General features: G+C 38.6%; 1 protein-coding gene across 1 annotated transcript in view; it reads left to right on the forward strand.

Annotated features, from left to right (window-relative positions):
• cdk6 (cyclin-dependent kinase 6) overlaps positions 1-16,241 on the forward strand; it is a 51,093-nt gene that overhangs the window by 18,641 nt on the left and 16,211 nt on the right. The gene's annotated exons all lie outside the window — the stretch shown is intronic.

The following is a 16,241-nucleotide window of genomic DNA, read 5'->3' on the forward strand; positions in this document are numbered from 1 at the left end:
GAAATGGACTGCGATTGAGTCCCATCAATTCCCTCCTGCCATTCTTTGAAGTCACATTCCCTTGAGGACGGCTCTGATCTCAAAAGATAGCACATAGGCTTTGAACAGACATTGTGGGGTTTTTTTTTATTTTTATTTTTGCTGCTTAGAGATCTTGTGCAAGTTAAGTCAGTAGCTATTTTTTTTTTTAAATATTTTGCATATATTTTACATGGCTGTTTTATCACATTCTGTACATTTAGTCAAGACGTTTGCAGAGAATATTGAATTTCTCCTATCTAATTATAGTTACCATGGCCATATCACATGCACAAGGGAGAGCAAGAGCATGCTACATTAACCCACTTTTTTCACATCTCATTCAGTTTGCAGATTCTGAATGACTGCCAGCGCCTTCTGTCAGTTGTGCGGTTTCGGTGGTTTTGGTTGCTGAGCAAAATAACGTTGTTTCAGTTCTTTAATAAGGGGCTGCTGGCTGTTAAATCGTTGGGCGGGTGATTCTCTGTGAGTTCACCTGGGAATCTACCACTAGAAAATATCCCCACCATTTCACCCCACCCCACATATACTGAGAAACAAAAAAAATGGGCGTTAGATAAGGCAGGGGGTTGCTTACAGTGAGCATGGACTCTCTGGCTCTCCTGATTAATGTTCCTGTGCCTGGAATCCCCCTATCACCCGCCCTTCAAGCAGCTAAAAAAATCCATTTCCTCTCTCTCTTGGCAGTTACAGGAATGTCGTTATTGTGTATGCAAAAGCAGACGTGCTGTTATGGCTTTTGGCTCCTTGTTCAATGACAACATACAATGTTAGCTACTAGTTTGCCATGCTGACATAAACTGTACATTAGACTTGAGAACTGCTGAATGGACCAAACACAGTTGGCTGAGTCATAACTGCCCACCAGAACTCTTGTGGAATTAAGATGATTCAAAACAGACTACAGTTCTCAATGCAAAGGGGTTCAGTCAGGCAGTTTATATGAAGTAAATGATATCCGTTTTGCATAAAACATAAAGGAATATCCCCTTTGGGGTTTTTTGTGCAATGCCGTGTTTGTCACTTCTTGCCAAATATTATATGTATATATTTCACAGCGATTTACAGAATATACTTTTTTTTGTCATTGTTGTTAAAGATGTTAATAGGAACTATGAAACTCAGCTTTAGAGGTTTCCCACTCTGCCCACACCATGTAGATGAGAAACACTGAGCAGTGTTAAAAGTATTTGAGTAATGTTCTTAGTTACTGTTCTTTTTGGCTACTAAGATATTAGCAATGTTTTCTTGACTAAATTTTTGAATAAATATATGTACTCTTTACTCCAATACATTTGTGATGAGTAATACAATTACTCATTACATTCTGTGTAGTCTCGTGTAGTCAGACCTGGCGGTAGAAGGTCTGGAATCCATAGCAGCTTTATTTGGCCAAGGACCGCCCAGAGGCCGTCTGGCTGACATGTAAAGCAACCAATCACAGTTCGTTTTGTTCCGTGTCATGTTTAGGGGCATGAAAATGTAACATTGATGTTCCTACAATAACGTTTAAAACTCTTGGACCTATTTTAAAGAGTCCACTTTACATACTTCACATACTTTTGAAAATCCAGTGTTCAGTTCATCCTGGTAAGCGCTCATTGTCACAGTTGTAAACACAATTGCTTACTTCTTCCATGAGGGGGTTTGGCTTCACGGCAGCTTTGTTTCCAGGTGGACCATTAAGGAATGCAACACACACATCTCCTGGACATCCTGTAGAATTCAACCAATCAGATGACGACTTTGAAAATCCTGAAGTGTTTCCAGTTAAAGGGATAGTTCACCCATAAATGAAAATTCTGTCATTATATACTCACCCTCAAGTTGTTCCAAACCTGTATGAATGTCTTTGTATACGTGCAATTGACACACACAGGACACAAAGGAAGATATTTGGAAGCATGTTTGTAACCAAGCAGATCTCGCCCCCCCATTTACTACCATAGCAGGAAAAATAAATACTAGGTAATCAATGGGGGGGCGATATCTGTTTGGTTACTGACAATCTTCCAAATATCTTCCTTTGTGTTTAACAGAACAAAGACATTCATACAGGTTTGGAACTATATGAGAGTCAGTGATGACAGAATTTTCATTTTTGGGTCAGCTATGCCTTTAAATGTGTCATATGCATTAGACGTTAAGCCAGCGGTCCGTGAGCGTGACGTCTGAGGTTGAGACTTCATTTTGCATGGCACCTAACGTTTTCTGCAGCAGTTTATTTGTGCTACAAAAGAAGTGATATCGCCATCTACAGGGCATTGAAGGTACTATGTCTTGTGCGTTTTGCCCTTACCCACCCAAACTTGTCAACAAGGCTACTTTGTGTATGCGAGTGCATTAGCAAGTAGTACGTCCAGTGCAAGTAGGCTTTGACTTATATTGAAGAGACATTTTTGAAGGATATTGGTTTACTTGTGCTTTTTTTTTGAGCACTTGAGTTTAACTGAGAGTTGAGTGTTTGTAGACATTTAAGAGGCTGTTGTGATTTATTTTGAGGTGTTTAATTTTAATTTGATTCTAGAAAATAAATGTGATCGCTCTCCTCACAACTCAACTGTTTCTTGTTTTTCACTGGCATGTCTCTTAGGTGTTGAGGACTAGTGCATCTTTGAGCTTAAATTCAGTACAAGTACTGTTAAAATCAGATTAAGACTTTTACTTTAGTCAAATTGGAATTGGTGACTTGGAGTCATTTTCATTGTAAGGTATCTGTACTTTTACTCGAGTATGGTTTTAAGGTACTCTTTACACCTCTGACACTGGGTGACCAAAAACTGGATGGACCACCCATCGGGTGCCCTAAGAGGTGGAGATTAGCCTGACCTTACAAATCTCATGGGTCTGTCGCATTGTTGATTGTTAGAATGGCTCTGGTTCTCTCAGTGGCTTTTGTCCATCTATGATTGACAGCCTAAAGCACAAACACAAAACACAGTAACGTTTATTTCCCCCCTTTTGCCTTTTTGGGTGCATTAAAATGCAATTTTTTTTTTTCCCAACCCAGGCTCACTGGAAAACGAGTGTTCAGTTTTAACAGTTTCAAGATAAACTTGAATCTGACAACATTTTATTACATTGGTGGTTGTATGAAATGTCTAGTGAGAGGCTTGTAAAGGTTAATTCTCTATCGCATTTGAAAATAAACACTAAACGATGATAATCTGCCTCTGAAATCATAATTTGTAGGTATAAAAGGTATAAAAGTTGGTGTTTTACTGCCAATATTCATTTCAGCTGGAAACTGCAGTTAATTGTATGTATAGGTATGTTTTTGGAGTTTTTTAAAAAAAATATAGGTACAGGCATATTTTTCTAATGAGCCTATAGGTTGCTTTTATTTCAGCTCATGTTCAGTCAGAAGCTGCACTTGACACTACAATGCATGCAAACTGTAATCTAGCGATACTGTATGGGGTTGAAATCGATTGCGGCCTCTTCCTTTATACCAAATGGAGTTATTGTAGAAATGGAGGCAGCTGGGATTGTCCCATGAAAGCGATTAGGATCCTGCTCAAGCAAACATCATGTGCACCGCATTGCTCATGAAATTGGATTTAAGGAACAGCAGGCGAATGCCTCAGATCATTTATCCGACTGATTGTTGTACAATTTTTACATCTTTTAAGTGTTAAGTAAGCATACTTTAATCTATTGCTATGCTTCTTCTGCAAGACCTCCAAACATTTTTGCATTAAACAAAGTAAATGGGCTTCCCTTGGCCTTTTATCATCTTATAAAACATATTTATAGGCCTTTCTGAAATAGATGGCATCTGCAGAAGTGATCCAAAAGAACATGAGAATCCTGCAAGGCCAGGCTGCTTTCAGTAGGTTGTGTAGATTTGCTGTACAAGTGGCTGTCATGGCTCAAATTATGCTGAGATAAAAAAGAATCCCTCTTTTCCTGCAGCCGTTTTTCTGCATACCACAAACTTCATAACAGTCTGTGCTGTGGGAGTCCTGTGGGCCCTGTCACTTCCTTCCCCTCTGATGGCAGAATGAATCCCTTATGTTTGTATCACCTAGTGCCCATAGCTTGCTAGACTCTTGTCCTCTAACCCAAACCATCCCACAATTCAATGCTGATTGAGTTTCAGTGAACAAATGTGGACGACGGATGCGTTCAAATATAATGCAGATTGTGTCATTTGACATCTAATGATGTTGGGACTTCAATTTACAAATAATTTGTACGAGCCATTTGTTTTTAGTGATTCAAAAACATAGTGTGACCAGTGTAGATTTATTCGTGAATCAATGCCTCTTATGAGGTGATTTTTATGGAATGGTACAAGACTCTCGAACTGTTTTGAATCAGACTGTTTGAACTGACAAATCCTCATTTATTCGTGAATAAGGCTACACTAGTCACACTGTATGTTAAAGCAATTAGTTCATAATGTCATTTTGTTTGTAAATTAAACCACATTATTTGAATGACTTAATCAGGCAGAATGATTCAAACTTGCTTGAGTTTGTGAGTCTTCGAAAACGATTCATAAAAAGAACAGGCTCATAAATATTTGTTTTTGAATCGACTAATCTGTTTGCGCGTTTTTAACAGTCAGACTGATTCAAACCAGTAATTTACAAGTCTTTTTTAAACAATTGATTAAAATAATCATTATACAAATGTTTGTTCATGAATTGGACCATGTTGTTTGATATAAGCAATCAGAAGGAGAAATCTTTGAGAATGATTCTTTACAAGAACTGGCTCATAAGAGTCATTTGTTCCTGAATCAAACCAGTCTGTTAGTGTGATTCAGTCAGAATCATCGATTCAGGAACAAATGACTCCTATGAGCCAGTTCTTGTAAAGAAGTGTTCAAATCATTCAAATAATGTGGTTTAATTCACAAACAAATGACATTATGAACTGATTCCTTTAACGCACAGTAGTGTGACCAGTGTAGCCTTATTCACAAATAAATGCCTCTTACGAGGTGATTTTTTTTTTATTTTAAGGAATCGTACAATACTCTCAAACTTGAGCAACCGTTTTGAATCAGACTGATTGAACTGATTTATAAACAAGGTAGTTCTTAATTGTGAAAGACTCACAAAATTCACAACTTAATGATTCTGATTGAATCACACTAACATATTGGTTTGATTCAGAAACAAATAACTCTTATGAGCCAGTTCTTTTAAAGAATCATTCTCAAAGACTTACAACTTCCTTCTGACTGCCTTATATCATGCAAATATGTGATCCGATTCATGAACAAACAACACTTGTGATTATTTTAATGAAATGTTCAAAAAGACTCGTAACTTTCTGGTTTGAATCATTCTGCCATGATTAAATCATGCAAATAATGTGGTTCAATTCACAAACAAATGACATTATGAAACAATTCCTTTAATAAATCGAAAAGAAATTTGAAAAGAAGTTCGAAAAGACTCAAGTTACCATCTGAATTAGTCTGACTAATCCTTTAGTTAATGAATCTGTTCAGTCAGCTGCCTAAGCTTTCGACACAGCTAGTGATGTCTATCTCAAAAATTAAGCAAGTTTGTGTACTTAAAGTGTTAGTTCACCCAAAAATGAAAATTCTGTCATTAATTACTCACCCATATGTCGTTCCAAACCCGTAAGACTTTCATTCATCTTCAGAACACAAATGAATCTGAGAGCTTTCTGTCCCTCCATAGACGGCTGAACGACTGACACTTTGACGCTTCAAAAAGTTCATAAAGAGATCGTAAAACTAATCCATATGAATTGAGCGGTTTAGTCCAAATTTTCTGAAGAGACTCGGATCACTTTGTATTATAAACTGATTGAATTTAGGCTTTTATTCACATGTAAACATTCATCAAGTCGCACATCTGTTGAGGTAAACAGAAGCTCAAGCATGTTCACATGACGTGCAAGAACCAATGAGGTTCATTCTCATGTTATGCAGAATGTTTGAGCTTCTGTTTATGTTCACTGATGAATGTTTATATGTGAATTAAATGTCTAAATTCAATCAGTTCATCATATAAAGCGATTGAGTCTCTTCTCTAAAACACTCAATTCATATGGATTAGCTTTACGATCTCTTTATGAACTTTTTGAAGGGTCAAAGTGTCTTTTGCATAGCTGGAGGGACAGAATCTTTCAGATTTCATCAAAAAGAACTTCATTTGTGTTCCAAAGATGAACAAAAGTCTTATGGGTTTGGAACGACATGAGTAATTAATGACAGAATTTAAATTTTTGGGTGAACTATCCCTTTCAGTTTATAAATATAATTTCTGACTGGTTGTTGTTCATATGACAATGTGTAAAGATACATTTGCAACTTTGTTTATATTTGAGTTTTGATCAACTGACACAAAAATTTGACTGGCACTTCTTAATCCTTTCTTGACAACTGTAACAATCGTGTATAGTAGGTACTTATTCTGGCAGATGAATGAGATGAGCCAAGGCTTTTTTGGCTATCCAAACAGCTTGACAGAGAAGGGCCACAGTCCAACAAACTGATAATGCAATTAACGGTCCACTCCATCTGTCCTCTCATTAAGCACGTCTGGTCAGATTTGCAGTCGGAGACTCACGCCTCTTCTAATCTGTCCTGGATGCAGGCTGTTGCAGATGATAATCATTGTGATGTGAGTATGAATAGGAAGAGGCACACAGACAACCTGTTGTGTTTAAAAGTCCCTGCTCTGACTGAAAATGAAGCTAGGCATCCTTAAATGAGCCTGTAGTTGTTTCAATACACGTGTGGGCAGGGGAAATGACTCATTGTTCGACAGCAGAAATTATTCAACCCCTTTTACGAAATGAATCTGCTTAATGGGATTTCCATTTTGAGCTCAGCTTCACTGTCCAGTGCAAACCAACTGTATCCAATCAGATCTTCCCCTTTAAACTAGTATGTAGCTAGCTAGATCAGGGAGGGATGAGTATGATGCTCATATGAAGCTTGCTAACGGAAGTTTTAAAGAAACCTAATAGTTTAAACATGTTTAAACCCATTTTAGCTTTGTGTTTGGAATGTTTGTTGTGTGTCATGACAACGAAAAGCTGGTGATACTCTATTAAATATTTCTTAAAGGGATAGTTCAGCTAAAAATAAAAATTCTGTTATTTACTCACCCTAATGTCATTCCAAACCTGTGTAATGTTCTTCTGCTGAACAGATTTTGAACAAGGTTTTAACTGTTGTTGTCCAAACTAAGTCAATGAGGTCCAAAATAACATTGGACTTTCATTGTAGGGACAATAAATAAATAAATAAACAGACACATCATCTTTTGTGTTCCACAGAAGAAAGTATTTTATACAAGTTTGGAACGAGATCACATTCTCGTCATTGCTTGGCAGGACCCCCTGTCCCACTTCTACACTTCAAAAGAGGTCACACTTTTGCAGGAGATACGCGGGACACATGCGCTTTAGTGTTTCTACTTGTCCAAAAGTATTTCGTTCGTATTAAACCTTTCATGTGACCATGAAACTTGCAAAAAATGCAGCCAGGCTGAAACAAGCTACGGGTGTTTGCCATTGAAACAAGTTTTGAAAAGCGCTGGGGGGTTGGTACGTTGAGTTTTCCCAAATAGTTGTCTTTCTTAGCAGGACATTCTGTCCAAATCATAAATCTTAATTATGAAAAATTGTTTAGGTTCAGCTGAATCCATCCAGATTTTTTTTAGACCGGTCTTGGTTTGAGCTGAGCGCAGCAGCTTGTTCGTTGCCAGACAATGTGCTTCTGCTTTGGACAGACTCAGAGGCAGCGGCATGTCTGGAAAAAGGAAAACATGGCACGCAGGAGAGCACGTGCGGCACACTTTGGGAATGTTTAGATATCTCCCCCGGTATTCCAAAAAGGAGAAAGGAAGAGGAAAAAAAATCCAGCGGAAAAAGCGGGGGGCTTCCAAACACCAACAGACACACAAAGAGTGCAGCAGCACAATGTACGGGGAGCGTCTTATTTGGTATTTCCTGTGTGACCTCGTTTGCTAGCGGTCCACAGAGAACGCTGAACCCTTGCTCCAGGACCTTGTCAGGATTATTTGTTGACGGGCCGATGGCTGCAGGCCAACCGGGAAAAGAGAACTGATTTGGGGGTACATTGCAGGATCCAATGGCATCTGGATATTAAAGCCTTGCCTGTACCAGAGCAAAAAAAAAAAAAAATTACAGCATATATCAGGAATTTTCCAACTAATGATGTGCGGATGTGGTAGTGCTGGGGAAAAGGAGTCTGACTGTGCTTTCTTTGTTCGCTCAGAGAGGGCCCCATACAGCATTCCTGTAAGCTCTGCATACTTTGGCAACAGTTCTAGAGTTTTTTTTTTTTTTTTTCTTTACTGTATACAGTTTATGAATGCTGCTTACTTGAGCTTTCATATATCTTTCTCCAATCTCCAAACCTGGTAGTATTGTTGCCATTTTAAATGGATTTTTAGGGGAAAACCCTCGGGCTTCACAATAACAGTGTTTACAGCCCGTTTGGCTGGGAGGGAAAGAATGGCTTGTCCTAAGACAAAACATGGCTGGAGGTGAGGAGGGAAGCTTGTTCAGTACGACTGCAATGTGCAAGCACAGCGAACACAAAAATAGCCTGTTTTCAGTCCAACTGTGAGTGTATAATTAAAATTTTATTACTGAAAACTTTCTGCTCCAAAATACAGCTCATCTTAGCTATTTTGCCATCATAACTACTAAATTATGATGAAAACATGCAAAAATGCACCTGTTCATGGGCATGATATTTAAAGAGTGCCATATACAATAATGTACGGGAATGTGTCACCAATTAGTGAGGTCAGCTAGTTTAGCTTTTTAATATAATATAATTTGTAATATATATTTTATTTTTAATAAGCACCACCACTTCAGCCAGTCATGCATCTCACTATGATCTTAGTTTAAAATTTATATATATACACCGATCAGGCATAACATTATGACCACTGACAGGGGAAGTGAATAACACTGATTATCTCTTCATCATGACACCTGTTAGTGGGTGGGATATATTAGGCACATTTTGTCCTCAAAGTTGATGTGTTAGAAGCAGGAAAAAAAAGGATTTGAGCGAGTTTGACAAAGGCCCATTGTGATGGCTAGACGACTGGGTCAGAGCATCTCCAAAACTGCAGCTCTTGTGGGGTGTTCCCGGTCTGCAGTGGTCAGTGTCTATCAAAAGTGGTCCAAGGAAGGAACAGTGGTGAACTGGCGACAGGGTCATGGGTGGCCAAGGCTCATTGATGAGGAGCGAAGGCTGACCCGTGTGGTCCGATCCAACAGACGAGCTACTGTAGCTCAAATTGCTCAAGAAGTTAATGCTGCTTCTGATAGAAAGGTGTCAGAATACACAGTGCGTCGCAGTTTGTTGTGTATGGGGCTGCATAGCCGCAGACTAGTCAGGGTGCCCATCCTGTCCACCGCCGAAAGCACCAACAGTGGACACTTGAGCATCAGAACTGGACCACGGAGCAATGGAAGAAGGTGGTCTGATCTAATGAATCACGTTTTCTTTTACATCACGTGGATGGCCGGGTGCGTGTGCGTCGCTTACCTGGGGAACACATGGCACTAGGATGCACTATGGAAAGAAGGCAAGCCAGCGGTGACAGTGTGATACTTTGGGCAATGTTCTGCTGGGAAACCTTGGGTCCTGCCATCCATGTGGATGTTACTTTGACACGTACCACCTACCTAAGCATTGCTGCACACCATGTACACCCCTTAATGGAAACGGTATTCCCTGGTGGCTGTGGCCTCTTTCAGCAGGATAATGCGCCCTGCCACAAAGCAAAAATGGTTCAGAAATAGTTTGAGGAGCACAACAATGAGTTTGAGGTGTTGACTTGGCCTCCAAATTCCCCAGATCTCAATCCAATCGAGCATCTGTGGGATGTGCTGAACAAACAAGTCCGTTCCATGGAGGCCCCACCTCGCAACTTACAGGACTTAAAGGATCTGCTGCTAACATCTCGGTGCCAGATACCACAGCACACCTTCAGGGGTCTAGTGGAGTCCATGCCTCAACAGGTCAGCTCTGTTTTGGCAGCAAAAAGGAGACCAACACAATATCAGGAAGGTGGTCATATTGTTATGCCTGATTGGTGCATATATGCATGTGTATATGCATCTGTTTTTGCTTATTTTTTTACAAACAAAAACTTTTAAAATAGTTGTAATTAACTTTCAAAAACTCCTGCATTCTGTTCCAATCCAGTGCACTTGAATGTAAGAACATCTTATGTTCATTTCCCCTATAAGAAATGGATAAATATGCAAGGATTTCTTAGGTCTGGTTAGTTGACTAGTCATTCATGCAATCAACCCAACTTATCAGTTTTGAGCATATGTTGTTTTGCACATGGCTAACGTTCAGAGGACTTTCAGGAGCTAGCTAATGATATCACTCACTGATCTATTACCAGCTGAATAATGGGTCATCATGGAGGCTCATTTTTAGCGAGTGGCATTGTGCTCTGCCAAGTTAGCGGACTTGCCCCTTTAAAAGTGTCCGGGGGCGGCCTGAAAGAATGCGGATGAACGTCTTGTGTTGAAAGGGCCTTTCATCCTTCGCTTCCTTTGAGAGAGACAATGTAAACAGAGGCTCCAAGCCAACTCCATCAGCCAGGCTTATTCTGAATCACATTGTGTCTCTATTGTTTTAAATCTATTGGGGTGAATCAAAAGGAGGGGTTTGGGTAATGGGGGCTAGAGTGCATTAGCTAGAGTGGGGTATGGAGAAGTGCAGGGTGGCCCAGTGCAAGAGTTGAGCCGCTGGGCCGTTGTGGATATGCTTGGTCAGTGGCGCTGAGAAGAGTTTCTTGGTGTTCCTCGTGCTGAGACAGCCCACACTGTCTCACCAGATAGGAATGCACAGAATGCTCTCTTTTAATCTGGAGTCAGCCAGAGCTGCTTTATCTGACCCTTTTATTAGCGGCCAGTTTCAGAAAAACCTCTGTAGACTATCCTGTCGCACAACCACTTGCATGGTTCGAAACTTGGAGAGGAGAAGAGAGAGAGAATTTAAATGCTAACATGTATTCATGCTCATTCCAAAGGATACAGACTGGAATCTTCTCACTGAAAGGACATTCTTTCAAAAGCAACTGCTATGTGCAATCAAATCAAAAGCAAACCATATCCAAAGATGAAATATTTTCAAAATGTTAACCCATTAATGCTCACACTCATGATGTCGACTATTCAACTAATTGCCCGATAACCAATTAGTAAAAGGATGAGGACATGTGCTGGAATTTATACGGAAAAAACGATGCCATCGTTGCTGTTCTTATCACTGTGTATCAAGTGCTGAGGAAGAGCTTAAATTCAGATATGGTAATAGGCGCTTTGTTTGCGACATGAACTGTAAGCGGTAGACCAGTCACAACAGACTGGGCCATCTGACCAATCAGAGCAGAGTAGGCTCTCGGAATGGAGTGAGACTGAATCTTCGAACGAACCATTTTAAGACTTGATGTGAATTTAAGAATTGATGTGCAGTGTATATTATGAGAAAATTAAAGTGTTTTTTGACCTTGGATGTATGTAAACCTATTGTAGGAGACCTCCAAAACAAAATTAGGATCCTTTTAAAATAGCATAATACTTTTAGTTGTCAGTCCAATTAAATTGGTTAATCTTGATTTTAAACTTCCCCAAGACTTTTATTAACTTGCATAACCTGCTTTGCTTTCAGCTTGCTATATCTTACATATACAGTATGATGATCATGATAAAACTTTTCCATTTCTGCTTGTCTTTGTCAATTTACGTCAGAAGCTTACATGCGTGTTCTTTGAGGTCATAGGATACAACCGCTCTGATCTGTCCTGTTTGACGAGCTCGAGTGACGCGAGTACACTGCAGTGTGCGCTTCCATTGGTGTCGTGATGCAAACTGTGGCATGTGCCGTTTGACAGAGGAACTCTGTGGGTAAATGTCACAGAGGCTGTTGCCATCTTCGAGTGTCACCCTTGAAAGAAACATAGACGAAAACCACAGCTCCTGCGTGCATTCTGACATTTTCAGAGTGCACTGAGTTTTATTATGCCTCTTGTTATGATAATTCATCTGTAGCGCTGTCAGTTAGTTCATCTTGTACTTCTGAGGGTTTACAGTGTTAATCACTGCAGTGTATCTTACCCTTTGCTAAGTAAGCTGCAGCCTTCTAGCGAGATGCTGTGTGAGCCAGCGAGTGCGTGTCTGTTTGTGGTGTGGCCTTTTATTAACACTGTCATACAAGCGGATATACTTCAGCTTGAACATCAGTTAGCAGCGGTATGTGGTTCTTCCTAGAAGTCAAGCAGCGTACCCTCTTTTTTTCTACTTTGTTAGTGTACATTTAGATAAGACATCAGCTTAGGGTTTGTTTAATTGCAGTTAACATACTCAGCTGAGCCAAAATGTTTGGATTGAAGATGACAGAGTCAGGTTGTGCCTGTAGACAAGTCTCTTGAAATGATTGTTCACGTTTGACTCAATCAAAACCGGCTTTTAAAATTCTTTAGAGTTTAATATTGAAGGAGGCGTATAGATGAGCCAAAATAAACTTTATGTTGTCCTTATCAAAGTATTTTTTATATTAATAAACAAATTTGAGTCTGAGTTTGACTCAAAAGGTTTGACTCACCACGTGTCTGATCTGGGACTTCTAAAAGTCATGTAAATTAAAAAAAAAAAGCACTTCTTAATGAAGTGAAATTTGCCAGAGTAATCTATTTTAGAATATGTTATGTGCTTTTTCTGTGGTCACATGGCAACAAAGAGGCCAAAATGTTTCATCCTTTTTATTTCACCTTCAACTTCCTCTCCATTTCCACTAAACCAGGAAGACTTAAATGAGAAAGCGTCAACACAGCACATGCGGTCCCCTCACTAAATATAGTCTGTTATACATATGAAAAATGTGATCGCATTTTGCACCACGACCATTGTAACGTCAATGAGTCATTTGCTGTTAAAAATGATTTACAGACTGAATCAGAATGATTTGCATTCAATTCAAATGAATTGGAGCTGACGATGTAGTCGTCAACTAGAATTGATTCACTGTCGTGTCAGTTGTTGGGCATTTTTCTCATTGCCTATAGACCCCAAGATATTCTATTGAAATGACATTTTAATTCAGGATTAGGCTTAATATTAAACTAAACACTTAAAATGCTAGGTTAAAAACAACCCGAGTTAGGTTGAAAATGGACAATCCCAGAGATTGGGTAGTTTTAACCCAGCGGTTGGGTTAAATGTTTGCCCAACCTGCTGGGTAGTCCATTTTCAACCCAACTTGGGTTGTTTTTAACCCAAAATTTATTACCGTTAAAAAATATGGTGATAGTGTTTATTACGGGATGGCATATTGATGCCTCTATATTTTATATACACACTAAAAAAATGGCTTAAAAACAACCCAAGTTGGGTTGAAAATGGACAAACCCAGCGGTTGGGTTAAATGTTTGCCCAACGTGCTGGGCAATTTTATTTAACCCAACTATTGTTTAAAAATTACTATATGTCTGGCTTAAAATGAACCCAGAATAGGTTGGAAATTAATAATCAGACATAATTATAGAGGCAACAGTAATAATCAAAAGGTGGACATTTATTAATAAGCAATTTTAATAAATGTTTGTTTAATTATTATTAATTAAACTTTTTCATAAATGTTCATTTATTAAACATATTAATAAATGTTAATTTCCAATATATTTTGGGTTCATTTTAAGCAAGCAATACAGTAAATTTTAAACAATAGTTAAGTAAACTACCCAGGAGGTTGGGTAAACATTTAATAACTAATTTGCCATGTTAAAACAACCCAGTTGCTGGGTTTGTCCATTTTCAACCCAACTTGGGTTGTTTTTAACCCAGCATTTTTGTACCATATATTTTTTAATATACCAATCAACTTAAAGTACTAAAACCTGCTTTTCACTTTAAAATGTACTGATAATCAGGGGTTAATCATTTGGACGTGTTTTGTCTCGCCAGTTAACACATTCAAACGATTTTAAAAGTGGGAAGAAGTGGCAAAAATCGGGACTCGCGAGCTGTTATCTGTGAGCACAGCCTCGCACCCCCGAAATGTGCGCACACAGAGAGAGACAGTCAGACAGAATTAATTCCTCTTTCGCGTTTACTTGCACTTGAACGGACACATACACACAAAATTATGTCAAAATACCTGTCTCAGCAAGTATTCTCGGTTATGTCATAAGTGAACAGTTGAGAAAGAAACCAGATGTGTATCAGTTTTTCGGCCTGTGGTTTCCATCTTAAAATGACAGCAGCCTAATATTCTTGCTGTTGTCTGTGTCATTAATGTTAGTAAAAAAAAATCTTTATCGTCATCTACCATGTTTGAGAGAAAAAAAGATAGTAAGGAGAGCAGTCAGGAGGAAAGTAATGAGGACAGCTTTTAGGATAAGTGTGTCGAGTACCAAGCAACATCTCCAGGTGCTCCCTTGAGAACCAGACCAAAAAAGTTATGTGCACCCCTGCTGATAGTCACCTTTGCCATTCGGAGGCGCATTTTAAAGAAACATTTGGAGGCTCCCCAATGAGAAAAATAGACAAAAAACATTGTATACAATGCAACTCCAAATTCTTTCTCTCTGTTAGACCTATATTTAACAACGATATCTCATATTTCACTCTTACCACCATAATACAGACTGTAAAATCTGCCTTATTTTTAACATAAGACTGTAACTTGTCATTTGTAACTTGAATGTGCGAAGCTTCTATTATCATCCACTTCCAGTTATTTTAGCTGTACAAAAACAGTTTGTTATGCTGCTTGACACTTGCCAGCTAGTATTTGTTATGATATTTAATTTATGATCACAATCATGAACAAACTGGATTGTAGCGCAAATAGTTTACCACACTCACAGAGACAAACATCATCATGGTAACACACATGGCACTAAAATAAAGATCACAAAAATAAGAAGAAACAAAACTATTTATATAAAATATAATCATATGTGATCTGTCAGGCAGGGACTTCTGTGGATGTCCTTTTACTGTTTTTCGCTGTTAATTATATGTAAATTCATAGTTTTTACTTTCAAAAACTGTAAATTTGACAGTTTTACAGTAAAATGACATAATACAACGTTAAACCATTTACAGTTTTTCACTGTATATGGAAAAGTATTTTTTCTGTAAAAGTTTTTTTTTTATTTTTATTTTTTTATACAGTATAGATACGTCTGATTAATTAATTTAAACCAGTCCTTGATGCATCTTATATTTATAATGTCAGTTTCAGCACGTTTCGCTGTAAGGACGACCCTCTGTTTCTTTTTCCTTCAATTCCTCTGGCGTACCCTCGAGAGCTGCGCGTTTTAGGATACGAGTCACTGATATACGCTCCAGGCTTTGCTTACAAACACAGGCCTGACTGATTTGGCTGATAAGCCTGGGGGTTTCTGGGCCCAGAGCCTACTGGGAGGAGAGCGAGAGAGCGCTGAGGAGGGAAAGCACCTGGAAGCCGTCCACCCTGGAGCAGGGTCACTGAGTTTTGTCTGGAGGCTCTCCCTACTGTAGCTGTTAACAGCAGAATCCTGCATACTGAGTATTCCTGGGCTCCTGCAGCCTGTATAAGGAGTTCGATTGGTCAGTGGGGTCTGTTTAGAGTTAGAGATACAATATAGAATGAGCAAATGCTTTTGTGTGGACATTGCCAGCTGTGATTTCAATCTTTTGTGATTCCAATTGATTATACAGTACAATTAAGAAATTGCAAAATTAACTTAAAATATAAGGTAGCACTTTATTTCGATGGTCCACTTTAGACATTCTACTAACTGTAAGTAGCTTTACAACTTCATGTCAACTAGCTGTCATTAGAGTATTAGTAGACTGTCTACTTAACATCTGCTAACACTTTTTGATGCTCCCAACAGACATTTACTGACTAGAAGTAACTACATCAACTTATTCTAATACTCTGAGAGTTGACATGTAGTTGCAAATTAATGAGTTAGTTGACATGTAGTTGAAAAGTTACTTATAGTTAGTAGAATGTCTAAAATGTACTATCAAAATATAATATAATGTACAATATTTAAATCTGATTTTATGTTTATGGTATTATATTTTATTGGACTAATTTTCTAAAAGAATTGTCACTGATTATATAGACAAGAGCATCTACTGCCATTTTAGACTTATAGGGCCAGATTTACTAACAGCTTGCGCCAGCGCAAATCCTCTTTTGG

Source organism: Ctenopharyngodon idella, chromosome 19 (assembly GCF_019924925.1).
Source record: "Ctenopharyngodon idella isolate HZGC_01 chromosome 19, HZGC01, whole genome shotgun sequence".
Classification (NCBI taxonomy): Eukaryota; Metazoa; Chordata; class Actinopteri; order Cypriniformes; family Xenocyprididae; genus Ctenopharyngodon; species Ctenopharyngodon idella.